Source organism: Pinus tabuliformis, chromosome 4_2, assembly GCF_031772625.1.
Source record: "Pinus tabuliformis cultivar Carrire ecotype Pingquan chromosome 4_2, CPIR1, whole genome shotgun sequence".
Taxonomy (NCBI): Eukaryota; Viridiplantae; Streptophyta; class Pinopsida; order Pinales; family Pinaceae; genus Pinus; species Pinus tabuliformis.
The window spans coordinates 1016337183-1016360865 of NC_142304.1; the positions used below are offsets into that span (position 1 = coordinate 1016337183).

A 23683-nucleotide genomic window follows, 5' to 3' on the forward strand; every position below is an offset into this window, starting at 1 on the left:
GCGTCATAGCTTCTGACTGTCGCCAAAATGTATCAGCAATACTAGCTTGGATCTGTCAGAACAATTTATAAATGAGATAGGCATACCTTTTGTCTGATGGGAACGTCAGAAACACGCATGCTGAATTGATCAGTCCCACGTTGTTTGGCGGAGTTGGGTTCGAGGATTTCCCTTGAGCAACATTGGGAAACAAATTTAAGGGGTTGCTGATGTTTATATTATGATGGAAAAACTGGAAGGGAAGAAACGTAGTACTATTATATTGTTGAGGACCATAATTCTCAGGGACAGAATTAAGGTGGGAAACACAGTTCATATGAGGGTCAAGTACTGCTTTATAATTCAAGGGTTTGCGAAGCAGCTGCAACTCCTGCTAGCCTACATGTACAAAGATGGTAGGGTTCATGGACGAAAATCAAAAGGGGGTTTCAGGAATACCTGTACAAAGATGGTAGGGTTCATGGATGAAAATCAAAAGGGGGTTTCAAGAATACCCGTGAAGCCCTGCACCATGGCTCTAAAATTTGCAGTGTCGGTGTTAAACAGGGCCTATGTGCTCGCCACCGAGGTGTTACAAAGGAAAGGACCAGATGGCAGTGTGAAAAAGACAAATGGTAGTTTGTCATAGAAAAATGGCAGCTCGTAAGACAAGAGCCTTGGGGCGCTTGATGCCATCCTTTATAAAATATAAAGGAATGGTCTGGACGTGGGGGCACGTGGATTGCATCCAAGACCACATACCCACTCAAACATCCATTTAAAAAAAAAAAATTCAATTTTTTTTTATTTTCTTAATTTGACCATTGGAGAAACTGGTGATTTTATCAAGTCTTCTTCCATGACAAAGCTCCATATGAGGATAGAGTTCTATGGAATAGAGATGCCCAGAAGCAAGAAATCGTCCTACTAGTTGAGTCTGATGAAAACATGGAGACCGCACAGAAAGTTTGTCCCTTGATTCTATGGATAAAGATATTACTTTTTTGTAGTTTCCTGAGGTGAAAACAAAGCCAGAGTCTTTGATTCTTATAGGTTATCCTTCCTCAAAAGGTATGTCTTCCTCCTACCCATCTGTGACTTACAGTTCTCCTACTGTAGTTTCCCCAACAACCCAACTGGTTGTAGCATTTAACCAGGATTCCCTACTTTCACCCCAAATTAGCCTGTCTAATGGCTCTACAGAGGTATTAGCAAGAAGTACCACAGAGGAGCTACTCTTGGAGAAAAAACAAAGATCTTGCCTCCAACGTTTAGTTTTCTACGGTACCGAGGACTGGTAGCTCTATTGACCTTGGCAGTCTTGTTTCAAAGGAAAATACCACTGAGGATTCATTGTCTCCCCTTCCTACATATACACACAGGCCTAGAATGATGCAAAGAAGTTTCAAAAGTCATTCATTGGACTAATCCTAGAATCAATGAGGCTTCCTTTCACCCCCAATTTTCTCCTATATATACTTCTGTTGCAGAATTTCCAAGCACGACCCATAGATTGCAGCCCCAGTTGTCTGACTTGCAAGGGATGACAATCAGGCCTGCCTTGAGGTCAATGCACTGAGTTTTCAGCACATGAGATATACAGGTTTGAAATTTATTGTTCTATTTTCTTCTTTCTTCTGGCTTTGAGCTGGAAAATCTTAGGACCTAAACACAATTCTAAGCTTTTTAGGCACCCACGTCCTCACTGTATCATGGGTGCTACACACTGGTCACTTGCAAAACAAGCTAACATCTGTTGGGAATTTTCTGGTAAATTCCAAAACAAAATAACTGAACAGAGAAAAATGCTTTGTTTTCTCCACAGGATCTTTAACACAAGGAAGCTATAACTGATTTCTGAGAATAGAGTATCACACACACACCCACAAAAGCTTTGTATTCATTAAAATAAAATTGTTGTTACAAAATATATTCTTCCTCTTCCTGAGGGATTACACCAAGAAAAAAATTTTGACAAAAAAAATAAATTACTCTGTCTCCTTTTGAAAAGATCTACACTGCTGTGTGTAAAAATATTTTACAGACACTATTAAAAAAAAACTTTACATTTACTGCTGTAAAAAAGAAATCCTCTTGTTTCATTCACGTTGCTGCATTACAAACAAAAATAACTTTTGTCTTTGTTGGAGAGATCAACACACTGCTGTGTGGAAATTACACATTCACAAAAAAAACTTACATTGCCCTTTTTCACTGCTATGTGAAAGATTTCATAATAATTTTTTAAAATTTGATGCGTGCTTCCATTTTTTTTACATGCTCCCCTTATGTTTTTTTTAACAAAAAAACTTACATGCATTTACTATGCCATACTTCTCATACATAATAAAAAACAATAAAATTAAAACATTTACCTATAATCTACGAACAGGAGTAAAAAAACCATTAATTACTTCACTGCAGTAAACGGCGATCAAACCCAAAAATTCACGTAATGTTCATGTGCAGGCCCGTACTTCAACCATTGAAATTTTGTGATTTGCGATTTGCGATTTAATCGCATCGCGAAATCGCATTCACTGTAAAACAAGGGAATTCTTGAAACAAATGGGTGCGATCTACGATATGCGATTGGATCCCATCGCAATCGGCAGAAATCAAGTGAACAAACAGAGGTAGGTGCATGCATGCGATTTGCGATCTGCGATAAGATCGCATCGCAAAGTAAAATAGAGCTGCAGTTGAAATTATTATTTCAACACTCCCCTTTAATTTCAACTGCTGGGTTATCAGTTATACCCAGACATTTTCTAAAAAATTCAAAACTTTTCTGTCCCAATGGCTTAGTCAGAATATCCGCAACCTGCTCCTGAGTCCTGCAATGTTTTAAGACAATTTCTCCATTGTTCACCAATTCTCTGATGTAATGGAACCTTGTATCAATGTGTTTCGTTCGTTTGTGAAACACATAATTCTTGGACAGGGCAATAGCTGAGCTATTGTCACAAAAAATAACTGTTGTTTTTGCTTGCTCTTGGCATAGGCTCCTTAGCATCCTTCTCATCCAAACCGCTTGACACAATGCTGCTATAGCTGCCACGTATTCTGCCTCTGTTGTAGACAACACCAAAATGGGTTATTTCTTAGAAGCCCAAGAAATTTCTCATGAACCCATGTGAAAGAGATAACCAGATGTGCTTTTCCGATCATCCACACTTCCAGCCCAATCGCTATCGATGTAGCCAACTAAATCTGAACTTTCTGAAAAAATATATAAAATGCCAAATCTTTTAGTACCTTTGATATACTACATCATTCTTTTTGCTGCCTACTAATGTGCTTCTTTTAGCCTCTCCATGGATCTGGAAATCAAACTAGCAGCATGCATTATATCCGGCCTAGCTGTAGTCAAATACATTAGGCTGCCAACTATGCTCTTGTACACGCTAGGATCAAAATCCTTGTTGTGTAGGAATTTACAGGGTAAGTTCCTCAGACAGACCACCAAAGGACACCGCTCACAAACAGATCACAGATCAATACACCAATATTTTGACGTGGTTAAAACCCTCAAAGAGGGAAACAGTCCACAGCCTGAGCCAACGCGGCCACTTCAGGCAATTTATTAATAAAAGAATGAAAATTTACATATGCTTCTCTCATAGACGGATTACCCTACAAATGACCCTCCATGCTCTTTAAATAGAGATCATGGACCAATCGGGTGTTAAGCCATGGATCAAGTGTCGGTAATACCGAGGGGAGAATGAACCGTCGCATCACTACATATTGTGACCGTCAGATTGTAAGTTACAAAATGTACATAGTAAAGAAACACACTTTACCTAACTCTATACTAGACCAAGTTGTACTTAACTATTTCCTATGTGTCGGAATATCCTAACATCCCCCCTTAAGAACAACTTGGGATAGGATTGAAGGATTTACAAATATGACACAATAGGAGAAGGAAGGAGGAGTGTTATAGACATTTTTGTGCCCTACAACCCCAAGCATGAAATGTCCATAAACCAAGGGATCCTATGTCCCTAAAAGTGTTGTTCTAACCCCTAAAGGAACAAGGTCAACAGATTACATCTTCTCCCAGAAGTTCTCCATGAAAAACTACTCAGAATTGGTCAAAATAGGATCATGGCAGCTGCTCCACTGGCTAGGTGCGTTGCATCTCACCCAAATACACTGTGAGGGTGCGTTGCATTTCAAAAGTCCCTTCTGTGGGGTGCAATGGGCGAGAAATGACAAATGGCAGTGTCATTCCGTGAGGTGGAGAGGCAATGGAAGCTTCCAGAATCTTCTCCTGTGACACTTGCCTCACTGAATTCGACCAAGGATGAGTAAGAGGCCCTCAGTCTCCAAGTGGAAGCAAGAACTGTCAGAGAGAAGACACTAATCAAATCACAAGATGACTCATCCCCCTTACAGATATCTATATATGGATCCCTCATCATGCATATTGTAAGGAATTGTTGTTGGTTTCTAGAGACAAACATCAGATTGTTGGGTGATCTAAGCTTTGTTTGAGGTGAAGAGGGGCTTCTTTGCTGGGAGGCTAATGCTGGGTCGGAACAACTGGTTGTAACTCCTCCTGGATCTTTTCTTGTTTATCAATAAAAGCTATTTGAGTTTTCCTCCATGCTTTTGTATCATTAATTCTTGTTACATTTGTATGGTCAATTTACATCTGATCCTAGATTGTTTATGAATATAGATCCATGTCTTTGTATAGTGCTATGCTTCTGTGATCTTACAGGTACTTTGTGAAACTGGGCATGCAGGGGAGCAGGTAGCTGGGGACTATCAAAGAAGAGAGGGATCGAATCAAGGGATTAGCGCAAGACAGAGGTTGGTCTTTCTATTCCTCTCTATCTATAATTCATAAAGGAAAAACATAAGTAGCTTTTCTCTGTTTGTTTCTAAGGCAGCTGTCACACCTTAGTGGGATAGAGCAGTTCTATATAGACACTTTTCCCTGTAACAAAATGGCAACTCCACTGGGGAGATAATTAGTTTGTTTGTTTATCATTCTTTGTTGTTTGTTTCATAAACTTACAAGTAGCATTCGAACTGCATTTGCCATAACAAATGCAAAGTAGATAACTGCTGCTTCAATCCATCTACTGGATCTGTTTATGATTTAAACAACTGATTTACAAACTATCTGATTGCCCTTGTGATAGCTCTTAGATCCTCCTTAGATCTACCCCTGATTGTTGCATTACTGATTGCTTTTTACTCGGCCAAAAACCAAGAACTGAACTGCAAACTGTGACCCGGAGACCGAACAGAGTCTCGTTTCTGGCCCAGCGCAGGTACTGTTCAGAGATTCTGAATTTCAGCGCACTTCCCGAGTGGGCAACCTGCGCTGCATTTCAGATTCTCTGTGTTACAGGTGCGCTGATCAGACTAGCTCTGTGCAGTTGTGGTTTCTGTGGATCATTCTTTCCAGTTCTATTCCTGAATTTTGCTGCCTGTGATCAATATATTTCTGTTTGAAACCCCTTTTCCTTACTGTTATTCCGCCTCCTTTGTACAAAAGGACTGTAGATGTTTTTGTGTGTTTGTTGAGTCATTTACAGTTCTCCTTTGCAAAAGTAGCATAGTCATACTGTCGTCCTTTGATTTGAATCAGTCGCAAGTGTTGATTTCGATCGTAGGAGAGAGTTTGATTACTGTTGATGGTCGATTATCCTGTTACTATTGCTTTTGGTCTGAATTTGTAATTTTTTAGTGTCAAAAACAAGTATTCATTTCAAAATCGTAAGGTGTCGTAATCGTCTCTATTTTTGATTTCAAAAAGAAGCTTGTTTATATTTTTTGCTTGAAAAGAAATTCATATTTGTACATCAACTTTCTTTTTAGCATCCATATACTAAGAAAGTTGAAAACAAATACATGCATGTGCATTTGCATATAGACAGTCTGTTTGGCTTGATTTAGGAAAGTGCATTTACAGTGTGCTCTTTGCTCTTTGTGAAAAGATTCTGTCTTTCTTTTCCCTAGTAGCTAGGATTTTCATTGCACAAAAGAGATAAAAAGTTTGTTTATCATCTTTAGATTGCATTTTAGGAATTACATCTACATCTCGTGGTGAACCCGAAAGGCAAACTTCATAAGCAAGATCAACTTAAAATAAATTCAATGAATCTAACAACGCTTTGGAACTTAACGCACAACATTTAGAGGTCTAGGCTAGAGACATATTCCGGCGTCATAAAGCCTGGTAACTATTGTTCTCACTGATGGTTGGGTGATTCCTCCACTTTGAGACGATAAGTACCAGTACGGACTTGTGCTCCCACGTACCGTCGAGTATATTTTGGGAGACCCCAATAGGCTTAATCCTTTATCCATAGGAAGCCGTGTCTGCCGCCCTATCGATCGCAATGCACTGAACACAGCATTCGGGAAGATTGACTATCGTACCGTAAAAAGTATTCTGCAGTTTTGCGATTGATTTGGTACTCGCTCTACCTAGACTTCCAGAGTAGTCCCTTTCATTCCTTTTCAGACTCCTTGACGGAAAAGGTCCATCTGAGCACTTGTCACTTCAGGCTCATTAAAAATCGAAGGCGACTAGAGTCATCTTTTGTTTTTTCTCGACTCTTAAAAACTGAAAAAACAAGTTGTGTTAAAGCGTCTAAAATTTATTTTAAACGGAATATTCATTACCCTTTCCTACGTTGATCTTGGGTTGAGAAAATGGAATCCACCAACCAAGGTATTCCCCTTGGAGGAAATCCTAGTCCCTTCTCTTCTTGGGGAGATGTTGGTGCACCCCATATGGCCACATTGTCGCTTCCAGGACTGACAATTGGTTTACCTGTATGGCTCTTCTCAACCTCTGTCGTTCAGAACACCACAATTCCTGAACAATTGAATCAGCAATTAGACGAGTCCAGAGTTACCCACCAACCTTCTACTTCCTCTAATTCTTCCTCTCCTCCTTCCTCTTCGCTTGATAGGGATGGTAAAGCCAAAATTCAAGTACCTAAGGAGAAGAAGGAAAAGAAGAAGAAAGAGAAGAAGAAGAAGGAGCCAAAAGCGAATGGGGGCAAACGAGTGTCGTCTAGCGAAAATCCACACACTGCACCGACCAGGCCTAAATCGCCATGTGTCATTTGCAAAGGAGACCACTATCACAGAGATTGTCCTTGCATCCCTCAGATCTTAAGGGACTGGTCTCCTCGTTTGCACAACCCGGTGTCGTCAACCTTTGATGATCATGTTGAAAACACACTGTCAACTAGTGAAAGTGAAGCCCCAGGACAAAAAGGAAAATATAGATTTCCTTGTAAACTGTGCGAAGGCGATCATGCTGTCCACCGTTGTCCCTTCTTAGACGAAGCTAAAAGAGTTTTGGACGATCGTCCAGTTTCACCATTACGACTTCCTCCTGGATATAAAAAACTCTTGCCGAGTCCGTCACTAGTTGAAAATCCGGCTGGCCCGCTCAGGTGGTCGGCCGAAGCACCTATCATTGAAGATAAACCATCTGAATCCATACCAGACGAAAGTCAAAAGGTCGAGGCAGCAGTTGACCTGGTCTTGCCTTCAGAGGTTCCATCTTCAGATGATACAGTCACTGAAGAGAACAAGGATGACACCGTCCAAATTCTTTTCATAAGCACAGACTCTAACGAACATGGGGGAAATTTACCCATTCCTTTACCGCAGGAAGGAAGTTCGTTAGAGTCGTACCCAGCCGTCTATTCGGTCCCACCTCCAAGCAACCTAGTTGTCTCCTTCGACTGGAATCAACTAGGCAGAGCCCGTTTACCGGCCAGTATACCATTCCGGATTATTGTTCAAATATAGAGAATGGTTATGGCTGGTACCATCATAGATGAGGGGGCTTCTGTGAGTATCCTTTCCTCAACTGCTTGGAAAGCGCTTGGTTCGCCATCGCTTTTGCCTAAGATGAGAAATCTAAAAGGCTTTGATAAAGGAACCAGTCGACCATTAGGGATCCTTCCTGATGTGCCCATAACATTGAGAGGGAAAACCGTTCACATGAATGTAATGGTAGTTCAAGGACCCCTGGATTACAATCTACTCCTTGGACGAGACTATATTTATTGCATGGGAGCAATTGTCTCCTCACTCTTTAGAGTAATGTGTTTTCCGCACGAAGGAAGAGTGGTCAAGCTCATGGACCAGCTTTCATTTCCCGGATCATACAAAGCAAATAGTCATATACCATCCCTGAATGGTCTTTTCACGCAAGAAATGTCTCAATCTCCAGTCCATCCTCCCGATGAGCGCGAGTGATTCGGGGGACATGACTGAAACCCAGGGGGCATGCACCCTGGTCTGCTTCGGCAGGAAAACTTCGGGTATAGGGTAGGTTTCCGCGGGAGAATATGACTAGTCTGTACCCCCGTCCGTGATTGGAAGAGGGGGTTATTCTAGAACAAGATTCTCTTGTCAAAGTTATGTGAGTGGAGTAGCCTCCTTCACTCACCTTTGTCTATTTCGGTAGACATCGCCGGAGAAGTGTTTTGTTTGCGCTGTGAATAGAAAAATCTTTGGATAACCTGTAAGAGGTAGGCCTCTCTCGGTAAAACAAATGTTTTAACAGACTAAAGAAGGGGTAACCTTGAAACTCTGTTTTATACCTGGGGGCATGCAAACCTTTTGGAGTGCAAGCAAAGAGTGGTCATTTATCTGTTTTTTGGATTGGTCGTTTCCTAACTTGCATAAAGAAAGGATGTGGGGAAAATCTCTAAAAGTTGTCGTTTTATATGAGACATTCTTATCACACGACTGGATTAATTGAGCAGTTTTAGCACATAGTTCAAGCTCGTTAAAAAATAAACATAAGACATGAGCAAATGTTTCCACCCGCGTTTAAGCTTGTTAAAAAATGAACTATTCCTCAGTAAATAACCATCGTGAATGTAGTACTTCAGCCATTAAAGCCTTGGTCGTGTTTGCACCATCACCTCCACTTTTTCATTGGCCGATCATTCACCTCCATTTGATTGTTTACCCATTTTTAGGAATAGCTGCGAAGAGTGATTTCACTAGCCATCCTTGTGACACTGCCGTGATTGGAAAATTCCAAACCTTACCTGGAATCAGCTGCTACCCGTTTTATCACTCGTTCCTCAAAAGACAAGTCTCCTTTAAGCTCTTTTCAACTAACTCGTAAAATATGAAAAGATTGCCGAGCCATTGGCCACTCCAGCTCGTTAAAGGGACAGGAAGTGCTATCCCTCCTCTAGATTTTAATCTTTTTGGACCTGAGGGATTATTACACAAAAAGATTGAGCGCTTGTTTTGTTTAGCTCGTTAAAGTATCGAAAATCCATCCCTTTTGTATTGTTTTATACTTTTTCGGACTTAAGGGATTAGATGACGAAAAAGGAATTTTGGAGTTACCTTTACGTTCCTTTTCAGACTCTCTAAAATTGAAAAGGACCGAGTTATCTTTGTCATTAAACTCGTTAAAAAGATTAATAGCGACAAACTTGTCTATAGACGAGAACGAGTTTCACTATCGCTAGGCTCATTAAAACATAGCGATGGGTTTGCCCGAAGGGAAAATTATAGAACAAGCATATGTTATCCTCCTCAAGCTTGACAAAAATAAAGAGGTACTGGTCAGCAATGACTGGGGAAAAATTGGGAAGAAAACTCAAAGAAACTTTGTTGGTAGCAAGTCGCTCTTGAACATGACACTTCCGCTCCGTGTTCAAGTCGGGTTGGGTTGTTTCATTCACCGGTCACATCACCATGGTCACGCCATACCATCCACATTTGGGGTTAATGCTACCAATCCATCACATCAGTGTCGCCGATATGTTCAAGAGAAGTCATTCAGAGAATTCACCTGTGTCTCACCCACTACCATACATTATACTCCATTCTTTCATGACCGCCACCCTGAACCTTATATCACCAGATCGTCCTCACCTCCATTAAAATCATTTTCTCTGTTCCATGTCATTGATGTGGGATTCATTAAGGCCCTCCTGTGATGGATCACTTCTTGTCAACATCAGCTCATTATTCAAGAAGTTGATCTAGGAACAACCCATTCAGTACTTTGAAGCTTGCATGCCTCAATGGCAAGTTTCTCACTTCCGGCGACAGGTTTACATCAATGGCCTTCGACTGAAAGATTTTGCGTGGTGTTCGACGCCAAGTCCTTTATTCACACCACGTGAATTGTACTGCAGTACCTTGAGGGTCATTATCATTATCGGTGATTCCTCTCGCGCTTGTTAACAGTTTACATCATTGACTGGTAATCAAGCGATGTATTTCCATGTTCGACTTCAGAACATTTCTCACATGGATCGACTTGTACTTCGAGTGAAGATCAGACGAGATTGAAGACCCCAGATCTAGTTTCATCCATCCGGGCTGCGATATATATTCAGGGAAATAAAGACATTAAATGTACATCATTGCAGCACAAATAATCATCCTACCAAAAGGATGGTGGCTCTACCAGAATCATCAGTCTACACTCAGACGATTGTCTATCCTATGTACATGAAAATGAATTTATAAAGCCACATGGGAATGCCCACCTCAGCTAGATCATGAAAATATTATGAAGATAATGTATTGTATTGTATCTTATTACAGGTCTCCTTCCAGCATTGAAAGAACTTCGGATCGTCATAATAAAGCATTTCACCCGACACCAAAAGGTTAACGGCCTCATACTTTAGGGGGCAACTGTTATAGACATTTTTGTGCCCTACAACCCCAAGCATGAAATGTCCATAAACCAAGGGCTCCTAAGTCCCTAAAAGTGTTGTTCTAACCCCTAAAGGAACAAGGTCAACAGATTACAGCTTCTCCCAGAAGTTCTCCATGAAAAACTACTCAGAATTGGTCAAAACAGGATCATTGCAGCTGCTCCACTGGCTAGGTGCGTTGCATCTCACCCAAATACACTGTGAGGGTGCGTTGCATTTCAAAAGTCCCTTCTGTGGGGTGCGATGGGCGAGAAATGACAAATGGCAGTGTCATTCCGTGAGGTGGAGAGGCAATGGAAGCTTCCAGAATCTTCTCCTGTGACACTTGCCTCACTGAATTCGACCAAGGATGAGTAAGAGGCCCTCAGTCTCCAAGTGGAAGCAAGAATTGTCAGAGAGAAGACACTAATCAAATCACAAGATGACTCATCCCCCTTACAGATATCTATATATGGATCCCTCATCCCAGAGATCCAAAGGCTGGAATTTTGCATATTGTAAGGAATTGATGTTGGTTTCTAGAGACAAACATCAGATTGTTGGGTGATCTAAGCTTTGTTTGAGGTGAAGAAGGGCTTATTTGCTGGGAGGTTGATGCTGGGTCGAAACAACTGGTTGTAACTCCTCCTGGATCTTTTCTTGTTTATCAATAAAAGCTATTTGAGTTTTCCTCCATGCTTTTGTATCATTAATGCTTGTTACATTTGTATGGTCAATTTACATCTGATCCTAGATTGTTTATGAATATAGATCCATGTCTTTGTATAGTGCTATGCTTCTGTGATCTTACATGTACTTTGTGAAACTGGGCGTGCAAGGGAGCAGGTAGCTGGGGACTATCAAAGAAGAGAGGGATCGAATCAAGGGATTAGCGCAAGACAGAGGTTGGTCTTTCTATTCCTCTCTATCTATAATTCATAAAGGAAAAACATAAGTAGCTTTTCTCTGTTTGTTTCTAAGGCAGCTGTCACACCTTAGTGGGATAGAGTGGTTCTATATAGACACTTTTCCCTGTAACATAGAGCCTATCCCCCCTTAGTGACAACTTCCTGAACTCCAACCATAAATCGAAGTTTAGTGAACTTCGCCTCTATGAGAGCCTTTGTAAAGATGTATGCAACTTGATCATCTGTTGAACAATATTGCACTTCAAGAACATGGTCGTGAATGAGCTTTCTAATGAAGTGCATGTGCAGTTCAATGTGATTGCTGCACTGATGTTGGACTGGATCTTTGCATAGCTGAATGGCACTTTGATTATCACACCAAAGTGTAGTCGGATGCTGCTGTTGAAAGCCAAACTCTGACAGGATCTGACGAAGCCACAAGGCTTCCTTACTAGCTTCTACGGCACCATGATACTCTGCTTCTGCGGAAGAAAGAGAAATGGCACCTTGTTTCTTGCAAGCCTATGTAATAGGTCCTGAACCAAGAGCGAACACATAACCTACAGTAGACTTCCGATCATCAGGGTCACCAGCCCAATCGGAATCAGTGAAACCAACCAATAGAGGAGCTGCTTCGACACTGTAATGAATCCCAAACTGAACTGTACATCGAACATAATGAAGTATTCTTTTAGCTGCTTTCTAATGACTTTCATGTGGGTTTTGCATAAACCAAGCAACAAGGCCAACGACAAAGGAAAGGTCAGGACGAGTATGGGTTCGATACAAAAGTTTTCCTACAAGTTGACGGTATAAGGTAGCATCAACTTCAGGAGAAGTACAAGTGACTGAAAGTTTGACTCCAAACTGAAAGGGAGAAGGGGCTGGCTTACAGTCTTCCATGTGAAAATGGCATAGAATATCACAGGCATATTTGGACTGAGAAAGGGAAATACCTTCCTTGGATTCAAGACTTGAAGACCGAGAAAATAATGTAAGTGTCCTAAGTCTGTCATTTCAAACTTCCTTTTAAGGCTAGACTTCACATGGTTTATAAGGTTAGGATCACTGCCAGTCAGGATAAGATCATCAACATAAAGAACAAGAATGATAAGAGACTTGCCCACTTTCTTGGTGTAGACAATATTGTCAGAATGACACCTAGAGAAGCCAGATTCTAAAAGAAAGTTATCCATTTTGGCATACCAAGCTCGAGGAGCTTGCTTGAGACCATAAAGGGATTTCTTAAGCCGACATACAAGGCTGGAGTCTGTTTGTATAAAGCCAATAGGTTGTTCCATATAGATTTCTTCATGCAAGTCCCCATGCAAGAAGGCGGATTTAACATCCATCTGATGGACTTCCCATTTGAAAGAAGCAGCAAGGGAAAGAACAAGGCGGATAGAGTTCATTTTGGCAACAGGGGAGAAGGTTTCAGTGTAGTCAATGCCTTCAACTTGTGAAAAACCCTTAGCAACAAGACGAGCTTTATGTTTATCAACTTTCCCATCTGGTCCATACTTGGTTCTGTAAACCCATTTGCATCTAACAAGTTTTCGTCCCTTTGGTAGAGGAACAAGATCCCATGTATCATTTGCCAATAATGAATGATATTCTTCATTCATAGCTGCTTCCCAATCTGGATGGCCTGAAGCTTCTGCAAAGGTGTCAGGATCATAATTCACTGAAGCTTGAGCCAGTAAAGAAGAGGCTCTCTCGAATTGAGAACGTGTATGTCGCTGATCTGTAGGATCACCGACAAGATCACCTGCTGCATCCCGAGTAGCATGGATCCATTTTGGAAGCTGAGGAGCTGAAGGAGGATCCTGAGAAGGTGGGGGAGGATTCTCATCCTCGCTTTCATCATCTGAAGAAGAAATATTTTCAAAAGTAGAAGAGATAGGGAGAGGTGGCACATCCGCCGAACTAGGCTCGCAAGCCGATATATTTTCAGCAAACTTTACATCTCTTCTAATGATAACATTTTTGGACTTAAGTGGAATAAGTCTATATCCTTTGACATCTTCAGAATATCCAACAAAAATACATTTTTCACTCTTAGGTTCTAAAGCTTTATGTTTCTCATCTGGAATATGGGCCCATGCTTCACTTCCAAAAACACGAAAGTGACTTACATCTGGTTTGATTGAGCTCCATGCTTCTTCTGGAGTGATATTCTTTAAAACCTTAGTAGGAGTGTGATTTATTATGTAATTTGCACAGTTAATTGCTTCTACCCAATAATTAAGACTAAGTCCTTTAGATTGAAGCATACAATTAGCCATTTCCTTTAAGGTGTGCTTCTTCCTTTCAGCTACACCATTTTGTTGTGGAGTATATGGAACAGTATGTTGCATTTGAATTCCATTCTCAGTGAAAAAGTTTATGAATGTGTTTTTAACATATTCTTCGCTATTATTAGATCTTAGCTTAAGAATTTGATGTCCATATTGTTTTTCAACAAAGGCTTTAAAGGCCAAGAACATGTTAAATACTTCACTCTTGAGTTTTAAGAAGTATACCCAAGTGCGTTTGGAGAAATCATCAATGAAAGTTAAGAAATACTTGTAGCCAGAGAATGAAGCAACTGGAAGTGGACCACATAAATCACTATGCACAAGCTGGAAAGGGGCTGAGGCGTGCCAAGAGGCACGTTTTTCAAAACTGTCCTGATGATGTTTTCCGAGTACACATCCGGAACAAACACCATCTCTGCAAGATACCATTGGAAGACCTGTCACCATATTTTGTTTACATAGATTCTGAAGAGAGCGATAGTTTAAGTGACCAAATCGCTCATGCCAAAGTTTGCTCAGTTCATCATTATGAGCAACAAATACTGAGATAATATTTGATGACCCAAAGTTGTGAAACTTATACAACCTTGTAGAATCATCAGTAATGCCAGTAGCTAAAATCTGTCTAGGATCTCTTAGGTCCTTAATTACAACATCGTGAGGTGAAAATTCAATGATTTTACCTTCACCTGCATGGGTTATCTGATATACAGATAGAAGGTTGCAGGATAAGGTTGGAACACATAATACATCATTAAACTGACCATTGTCTAGATGAACAGTTCCAGTCCCTACAACACTAAGAGATCTATCATCACCAACATATATATTTTTGGTGTTACAATCATTTAAAGAAGAAAACATGGCTTTGTTTTTGGCCATGTGATAAGAAGTTCCAGAATCAATGAGCCACTCATGAGAATGAGAAGAAGAAGATACATTTAGTGCATAGCCAGACCGAGATGCTTGAAAACCACATGCAGAAAGTTCCATTCCTGAAGATGAAGTTGAAGTTGAAGAGTGCTCCAAATGGATGTTATGCTTCTTCATTGCTGCTTCCAAGGCTTCCATCTTCTTAAAGCATTTGGATTCTAAGTGGCCATCTCGATTACAAAAGTTGCAATGTCTATCAGTCTTCTTCCCTTTGTTTTTATTTGTCTTATCATTTTGTTGAAATGATTTTTCATTTTGAGGTTGAAATTGCTTAGGACCCTTGTTTGGTTTAGGACCATTCTTTTTAGGATACAACTTCTTAGGATTCTTTGGATTTGGTTGCTGCTGGGCGGCTAATGCTTTCTTAGAAGAGTTTCCAAGATGAAGAAGACCAAGGTGTAAGAGTTTTTCTTGTTCTCTTATTAAAGAATCACAAAAGGAATCAAAGGAAGGGGACTTGTAGTTTTGTCCTTGAGAAATGAAGGCTTCTCTTGTAGAATGGAAGGTGGAAACAAACACAGAATAGGCTGGTCCCAACTTAGTAAGAATGGAGTAGATAAGGCTACTATCTCCTTTCTTAACCTTAAAACCTTCCAAGAGAAGTCTAAGGGTCTTGAACTTGGACAAAAAATCTTCAATGCAAGAAAAATTATTGGGGTCCAATGTAAGCAATTCATTTTCAAGTTGATGGGCTTTAAGTTCATTTTTAATTCCGAAGACTTTAGTAATCTGTTTCATTGCTTCATCAAGAGTATCAAGTTCTGCAATATGGAATCTAAGATCTGGAGAAATAGACATCCCTATCAACCCACGTGCTTGTTCTTGCCTATTTTCCCATTTAGCTGCCTTGTCTTCATCTTTCGGTTTGGTCTCTTGGCTTGTGGCTATTCTGTAAAGACCTTTACTTCTAAGTAAATCCACAATGTAGGACCACCATTGGAAGTAGTTGGTGTTGTCAAGAATGACTTGGCATGGACTTTCCATTTAAAAAAAAACTGAAGCTAGATGCTGAAACTAAGTGTTTCAATGGAAAGATCTCGAAAAATTAGGATGTTTCAAAAAAAAGGTTCTGAAAATGGCTTCCGGGTGAAGAAGTTATGGCTTTTTGAAGAAAATTTGATGAAGTCGCCGACGAAGTGCGGGAATGTGCGGAAATGAAAAATCCGCCCCCACAAAATGGAGACTTGAACCCAAGACCTCTACTCTCATAAATTAGCTTTGCACCAAGTGAGCTATACAAAAAGTTTGAGAGAGAGAGAGGGGGGGGGGGTTGATGCTTTGGGTTGCGTGCTTGCTTTGAGAAAGCTCTTTTTCCCTACAAAACAAAAAACACAAAACCCAACACGGACATATAAAAAAAACGAACCTTGCATCTCGAAGTTAGCTTTAGCCGGAAACTAAATATTTTCAAAAACGAACCTTGCGACTCGAAGTTAGCTTTACCCGGAAAATAAATATTTTCCTCAATGTTTCTGATTTTCCGAGATCACACTAAGGCGCAGCGGAAAAGAGCATACGCATGAGAAAAATCCCTCCTTTCTGTTTCTGATTTGCCCAGATCGCACAGAGTCGCAGGGCAAAGAGCATACGCAGAAATGAAATGAATAGATCCGGTAATAAAAAAGCTAATTAAACCGAAAACCGAAATAAACAGAGAGAAAATAACTGTAAACTGCAAATAAACACTGTATACCTCCACATCTTAAAAATGACGTAGCTAGGGCTACCGGAAACCTTTTCGTGTGAAACGAAAGGGGTTCCTCACTGGAACAGATTGTCCCAACTCAACAGAGCAGTCCTCTCGGCCCGAAAGCAGTCAGAAACAGTAGATCTAGGAAACAGTAGTCGGATGCAGTTCTACCGGCTTCAGATTTGGATCACCAACGGACACGGCCCTCAAATAGTTGTGATACCATGTAAGAATTTATACGGTAAGTTCCTAAGACAGAACACCAAAGGAAACTGCTCACAAACAGATCACAGATCAATACACCAGTATTTTGACGTGGTTAAAACCCTCAAAGAGGGAAACAGTCCACGACCTGAGCCAACATGGCCACTTCAGGCAATTTATTAATAAGAGAATGAAAATTTACATATGCTTCTCTCATAGACGGATTACCCTACAAATGACCCTCCATGCTCTTTAAATAGGGATCATGGACCAATCGGGTGTTAAGCCACGGATCAAGTGTCGGTAATACCGAGGAGAGAATGAACCGTCGGATCACTACATATCGTGACCGTCATATTGTAAGTTACAAAATGTACATAGTAAAGAAACACACTTTACCTAACTCTATACTAGACCAAGTTGTACTTAACTATTTCCTATGTGTCGGAATATCCTAACATGTTGTTGTCCTCTTTGCTGAGTTTTAATCCCATCACTGTGGGAGTGATTGTTGCTTTGCTCTCCTGCATATTAAATCTTGCCAACACTTCATTAACATATTTTTCTTGTGAGATAAAAATCCCATTTTCATTTTGATCTACTTCTATTCCTAAGAAGCATCTCAGCAAACCCATGTTAGTCATTTCAAATTCTTTTTTCATGACTGTTTTGAAATTTTCAATAAGGAAATCATTATTACCTGTGAAAATAGCATCATCAACATGTAATACAACAATTAGTAATTTACCATCTTTTTCTTTGATGTAGAGGGTGGGTTCTCCCTCACACTTTTCAAATTCATTTTCCAGAAGATAGGAATCTATCCTACTGTACCACGCTCTTGGTGCTTGCTTTAGCCCATAAAGAGCTTTTTTCAATCTGCACACTTTGTGCTCTTGGCCTTTCTTCTCATAGCCTAGGGGTTGTTCAATGTAAACCTATTCCTTTAACACTCCATTTAGGAATGCTTACTTCACGTCCATTTGGTAAACTTTCCACTTGTTTTGTGTTGCTATGGACGGCACTGTTCTCACGGTTTCCATTCTTGCAACCGATGCGAAATTTTCCTCATAGTCTCTCCCATACTGCTGCTTATATCCTTTGACAACCAGCCTTTCCTTGTGTCTTTCTAGTTTTCCTTCAGCATTACTCTTGGTCTTGTAGACCCATTTAACTCCAATGACTTCTTTACTTTTTGGTAGCTCAACCAAATCCCATGTCTTGTTTCTTTCTATAGCATTAATCTCCTTATCCATAGCTTCTATCCATTTCCTATCTTTAATTGCATCTTCGAAATCAATAGGGTCATCAACATGACAATATAAAGAAAATAAAGAGTTCATACCTTCATCATAAATGTCACTTAAATTTCCAAACTTCTTACCTCTTCCATTTGGTGTACAAGTGCTTGAAGAAGCACTTGAATTTCCTCCTTGTGGTGTGCTTGGAGAAGCACTTTCATCTCTCCTCAAGGGTGTCTCTTGCTGTCCTTGTGTTGGTGCCACTGTTTGGGGATGTATTTCAGCCATCTCCTCATCATCTTCATCATGAGACAAACAGCTTTTAGCATTAACTGTTTTCTCTATGCTTCCATACCAAGCTTCCTCCTCAATGAATTGAACATCTCTGCTCACAAAAAACTTCTTGGTAGATGGGATATACAACCTGTAAGCTTTGGATTCCTCACTGTATCCAATGAAAATACATCTCTCCCCTTTGTTGTCCAACTTCTTCCTTAACGGATTTGGAATGTGTGCATAAGCCACACATCCAAAAACTTTCATGTGGGTGACTCCTTGCTTTCTCCCACTCCATGCTTCTTTCGACACTTTGTTCATGACTGCTTTCGTAGGACACCTATTCAAAATATATACTGCACAGTGTATAGCTTTAGCCCAATAATCATTTGGCAAATGCTTTGCCTTTAGCATACTCCTCGCCATATCCATGATGGTCCTATTCTTTCTTTCAGCTACTCCATTTTGCTGTGGGGTATACCTAGCTGTAAACTGCTTATGAATTCCATTTTCTCTACAAAACAGTAGAAATTCCTTGGAGATATACTCACCTCCTCTATCAGTTCTCAGAACTTTGATATGCAACCCGCTTTGGTTTTCTACAAGTGCTTTGAAATTTCGAAATTTTTCAAACACTTCACTTTTGTTCTTCAGGAAATAAATCCAAGTCTTTCTGGTGAAATCATCAATGAATGTTAGAAAATATTGGCTGCCTTCTAGTGATGGAGTTTACATTGGTCCACATAAGTCTGAGTGGACGATCTCTAAGGGTGCTTTTGTCCTTGTGCTTTTCCCTGATGGAAAACTTTCTCTGTGTTGTTTCCCCAAGATACAACCTTCACAAAGGCTATCCGGTTTCTCTATCAATGGTAATCCTCTTACCATTCTTTTTTTACTCAACAAGTTAAGACCTCCAAAGTTGAGATGTCCAAATCTCAAGTGCCACAACCAATTTTCATCCTTTGGTATGCTTTGGAAAGCCTCTTGGGTAACTGTTGCAATTACTTCTTTGTTTTTCAAATCTGCCCTTATTCTGAGAGGGAACATCCTGTTCCTTGTCATCTTCACTTCAGCAATACATCTTTTACTGGGTGCTCTATCCATGATGGTGCATACATCATTCACAAAGAAAACATTGTAACCTTTTTGAACAAGTTGTCCAATACTTAAGAGGTTACACTTCATTCCAGGAACATAATAGACATGTACTATGGTTTTCCTTTCACCTTTCTTTGTAAATATTTTTACTTCTCCTTTTCCCATAACAGAAACTTTACTATCAGTGCCAAGTGTGACTTGTGACTTCACACTCTGATCTAGAGCAGAAAACAAGGCTATGTTTCCTGTCATATGGTTACTACAACCAGAATCTAGAAACCATATATCTTCATTGCTTGTTTCAGCCATATTACAAGCTAAAAGCACATTATCTTGGATGATATTTTCTCTAGTGATATTTGCACTAGATCTATTATTCATATCATGCTGCTTCTTCCTACATTCATTTGCATAATGCCCATATTTTTTACAATAATAACATTGTACATTGGATTTTTCATACCTTTGTCCTTGAGCATGATGTTGTCCACTTTGTTGGCTGCTGCCTTGGCCTTGGTTTTGATTTGGATTACTGCCTCTTCCTTGAGAATTTGCTGGACTGTTCCTTCCACCTCTGTTTTGGCTTCTCCCTCTTCCTCTCTTGTTTCCTCTGCCTTGACCTCTTCCTCTTCCAAAGGACATATGGGTCTTGAAGGCTTGCTCTAGAGATGAGTTTTCATTTCTACTCAACCTCTGCTCATGTGTTATCAGTGATGCATGAAGTTCATCAACTGAAAAGTTTATGAGATCCTGTCTCTTCTATGGTGGTGACAATTACATCGAACTTTGAGGGTAGGACCCTCAATATTTTCTCCACAATCCTCCTTTCTTCAAGAGTTTCTCCATGAGACCTTATCTGTGTGACCAGACCAATCACATGTGTGAAGAATGAGTCAATATTATCTGACTCCTTCATGCATAGATTTTCAAAATCTCTCCTCAACAACTGTAGTTTTGTTGTCTTCACTTTCTCCATGCCTTGATAGGCTGTCTTGAGAGTTTTCCATGCTTCTTTGGATGTCTTGGCTGCTGCTATCCTTGGAAACACACTCTCATGCACTTCTTGATACAAAAATACGAGGGTTTTTGAGTCCTTCTTCTTATAGCTCTTCAACAGATCTTTCTCTGCCTGTGTCAAGTTATTAAACTCTTCTTCATATGCTGGTTCTTCAAATCCATCTTCAACAAGTTCCCATAAATATTGTGAGGCAAACAGGGCTCTCATGGTTATTGCCCAATAGTCATAGTTTTTCCCATTAAACTGTGGGAGCTGAGTATTAAAAATACCCATGCTGGTGTTGGTGCTGGTGCTGGCCATTCTTGCACTCTCAGCTATGCTTCAAATATTTGACTGTGTATTTAAAAATCACTGACTGTTTCTTCAACAGCTACACAAAAAACTTTGAGAAATATCTGGATCCTTTCTTGAATGAGTCTTCACTCTGCTCGAGAAGCTGCTGCAACAAGAAATCCTTCCCTTTAGCTTCTTTGACACCTTTCAAAGAGCCTAGACAAGCTCTGATACCACTGTTGGGAATTTTCTAATAAATTCCAAAACAAAATAGCTAAAGAGAGAACAATGCTCTGTTTTCTCCACAGGATCTTTAACATAGGGAAGCTATAACTGATTTATGAGAACAGAGTATCACACACACACCCACAAAAGCTTTGTATTCATTAAAATAAAACTGTTGTTACAAAATATATTCTTCCTTTTCGTGAGGGATTACACCAAGAACATTTTTTTAACAAAAAAAAAAAAATTACTCTGTCTCCTTTTGAAAAGATCTACACTACTGTGTGTAAAAATCTTTTACAATCACTGTTAAAAAAAAACTTTACATTCACTGCTGTAAAAAAAATCCTCTTGTTTCATTCACGCTGCTGCATTACAAACAAAAATAACTTCTGTCTTTGTTGGAGAGATCAACGCACTGCTGTCTGGAAATTACAAATTCACAAAAAAAACTTACATTGCCCTTTTTCACTACTGTGTGAAAGATTTCATAAAAAAAAAAATTTGATGCGTGCTTCCATTTTTTTTACATGCTCCCCCTATGTTTTTTTTAACAAAAAAACTTACATGCATTTACTATGCCATACTTCTTGTACATAATAAAAAACAATAAAATTAAAACATTTACCTATAATCTATGAACATGAGTAAAAAACCATTAATTACTTCACTGCAGTAAACGGCGGTCAAACCCAAAACTTCACCTAATGTTCATGTGCAGGCCCGTACTTCAACCATTGAAATTTTGCGATTTAATCGCATCGCGAAATCGCATTCGCTGTAAAACAGCGGAGTGCTTGAAACAAATGGGTGTGATCTGCGATTTGCTCGGATCGCATCGCAATCGGCAGAAATCAAGTGAACAAACAGAGGTAGGTGCATCCATGCAATTTGCGATCTGCTATAAGATCGCATCGCAAAATAAAATAGAGCTGCAGTTGAAATTATTATTTCAACATCATGTTGTTGGGAAATTTTACGAAATTTTCTTTGGTTTTGCTGTATGTGCTTGTAATGTTGAATTTGGAACTTGGTGTGCTAGTTTCTTGTTTCATCTGGAAAGGTTATGTTTGTTTTCATATTTCGTGTATTAACTTATTGTTTCATTTCGGTAGGTTAGGTTTTGCTTACATGCTTGGTGTACTGGCTCATTGTTTCATTTGGGCAGGTGAGGTTTTGTTTTCATACTTTTGTTAATGTTTCTTGTTTGTGCTGTGTGTTTTCGGTTTTAGGATTTGTTCCACTTCGAAATCTACCTAGAAGGTTTCATCCCTTGAATTGTTTTGCATTGTTGTGAATTGGTTTGTGTGTAGGCCAATTTAGTCTACTATTGTAACTCGGTTGTTTTGTTTTTTTTCATTTTGTATTCTTCATTCCATTTTACTACCAAGACTTTTGGATTTTCTTGGATTTACCTTTGTGTGGAAAAAATTTATTAAAATCTAAAAATGAAAAGTTAAAATCACTTCATTCTTGAGCAACTAGATCTAATATTCATGTTTCTCTTTGATTTTGAGTGGCCTTTCTCTATTTTGGCATTTGGTTGCTTGTGTTTTTGGCTTCTCTTGTAAATCAGTATTCCTGTTTCTCTTTGATTTTGAGTGGCCTTTCTCTATTTTGGCATTTGGTTGCTTGTGTTTTTGGCTTCTCTTGTAAATCAGTATTCCTGTTTCTCTTTGATTTTGAGTGGGCTTTCTCTATTTTGGCATTTGGTTGCTTGTATTTTTGGCTTCTCTTGAGAATAAATATCTACAAGAAGAAAAAAACAAGGACTCTTTTATTCCATTCCAGCACGAGGGTTGTTTTTTTTTCACTCTTAGTTGTGTTCAATCTTGGACTCTTCATTTATTTTTGGATTTTGGGGACATCTGCCCATATTGGTAGATGGCTTGATTTGATCTTTTAAATGATTCACAGGGATTCTTTATGCAGTTGTTCTATGTTTTTATATTACTCTTTGTAATTAGGTTCATATTTACAATTTTTCCCATTATACAATTGGTTTATTTTCGTTTAGGCTCCTCTATTCAGTTCATGCGGGCTAATAGTTTCTTGTGGCATTTATTGCACTTGTGCAACTATTTTATTCATTTTGGGATGGTCCCTCAGTAAGGATACTGAGGAGTTGGCTTCTTCTATAGTTCGAGGTTTCTTCATGAGTTGTGTGTTGATTTGTTTATTTAGGTTTCTCTTGAGCAGTTATGTACTTGGGTGAGTTTCGTAAATTTGGAATCTAGAAGGGATTTTGATTTTCATTCTATTAATAGATTTCTTTTGTACACTTTCGTGCTTGATATCTTTTGTTATTTTATCCTTTCAGTCTGATTTGGAGCTTTTGTAATATTTCAATATTTTTGTATTACTGTAGACAAGCAATGGGATGCAATTGAACCACGGGTTTGGAAGCCCTTTGACATCTGAAATTTTGAGTTTTGAAGAAGCAAGACTTAAATGCCATCTCTAATTCAATACCCAAACCAGCTTCTTTTGTAGACAACTTGACTGGCCGAAAGAAAGAATGAAATTCAAGATTCTAATCAATGTTCACTTCTAATAAGCATTGTATGAAATAGGCGGTGACTATACCACCAATCAAGGGACAACTCTAGCCCTCTAGCCTTAAAATATGATCTTTTTCTAAAAAAACATAATTGGAAAGAAAAATATAACTGATATATATATATATATATATATATATATATATATATATATATATATATATATATATATATATATATATATATATATATATATATATATATACCTCCACCTCTAAATCTTAAATAGAATGCTTTGATAAGAAATTTTTCACTTGGCTCCAGTCCTAAGAACTTCTGCGAGTTGCCAATAGTGGAAAACTTCATAACC

General features: G+C 39.3%; 1 pseudogene; it reads left to right on the forward strand.

Moving 5' to 3' along the window:
* The first annotated feature begins 223 nt into the window (after positions 1 to 223).
* LOC149173072 (uncharacterized) lies at positions 224 to 23279 on the forward strand (annotated as a pseudogene).
* Positions 23280 to 23683: the final 404 nt, after the last annotated feature.